The sequence below is a fragment of the Elephantulus edwardii genome, unplaced genomic scaffold (genome assembly GCF_000299155.1).
Source record: "Elephantulus edwardii isolate Elephantulus edwardi_28Jun2011 unplaced genomic scaffold, EleEdw1.0 scaffold00111, whole genome shotgun sequence".
Lineage (NCBI taxonomy): Eukaryota > Metazoa > Chordata > Mammalia > Macroscelidea > Macroscelididae > Elephantulus > Elephantulus edwardii.
The window spans coordinates 9623870-9624813 of NW_006399861.1; the positions used below are offsets into that span (position 1 = coordinate 9623870).

The window sequence follows — 944 nt, forward strand, 5'->3', positions numbered from 1 at the left end:
CAGGGTCACCCATTTTGAATAATATTGCATGAGTTCCTTGTTTTTCAATGTAGCATAGTATTCCATTGTGTGAATATACCACAGCTTCTCTATCCTTTTGTTTGTTGATGGGTACTTAAGTTGTCTCCAACCCCTTGCTAAGGTGAACAAAGCCGCGATAAACATGGGTGTGCATATATCTGCTTGGATGTCAGTTATGGTCTCTTTGGGGTATATTCCCAGTAATGTGTTTATAAAAGCAATGAGTGCAATGGCTGTGACGAGGTGAAAGGGTCAAAGGGCCAATTTGGTTTCTGGAAAGAAAACAGCCATTGGTATTCTTTGAGGAGTCAGCCTCCATCCTGTACAGGTAGGTCCCTCTGGACGTGTAGGTGGCTTCAGCAGGACACCACCAGCACAGTACCTGGGGCTGTCATGGATTGACGTGTGTTCCCTGAAATATGCCTCTATAATGATAGAATGTGCAGGTTTCTATCCCCATGATCTGCTAAGCCAAGTATTTATGAAACAATCACATTTTAGTCCTATCACAGCCCTTATCTGAGGTCAAGGTTTCCCTGAGGTATAACAACACATTTTGTGTCACAGGAGATTAAAGGAGAGGGGCGTTGAGCATATAGAACCTCTGGACCACCAAGAAAAAAAAAGTCACCAGAAAGCAGAGCTTATCTGTTTGGACCCAGGTCCCCAACCCTCTGCCTTGGTAAGCTCTTCAGCACCTGGGTAGGCCAAGACAGAGATACAAATGCAGACAGAAAAAAAGACCTTTCTTCTCAACTGACACAGAATCACCCTAGAATCACTCTAGGGTCAGTATCCTGAATATGGACTTCTTTTTTTTTCTATATTTTAATTTTCATAAACATTTACAGAGATTTTGGGTTTCCATTCATTCCTTGTTGCACTATTCTCTTTACCCTCCTCCCAGTTTGTTCTTGTCCAAA

At 42.5% G+C, this 944-nt stretch overlaps 1 protein-coding gene across 1 annotated transcript in view; it reads right to left on the reverse strand.

The window, feature by feature from the left end:
- OGDH (oxoglutarate (alpha-ketoglutarate) dehydrogenase (lipoamide)) overlaps positions 1 to 944 on the reverse strand; it is a 140153-nt gene that overhangs the window by 2012 nt on the left and 137197 nt on the right. The window lies entirely within an intron of this gene.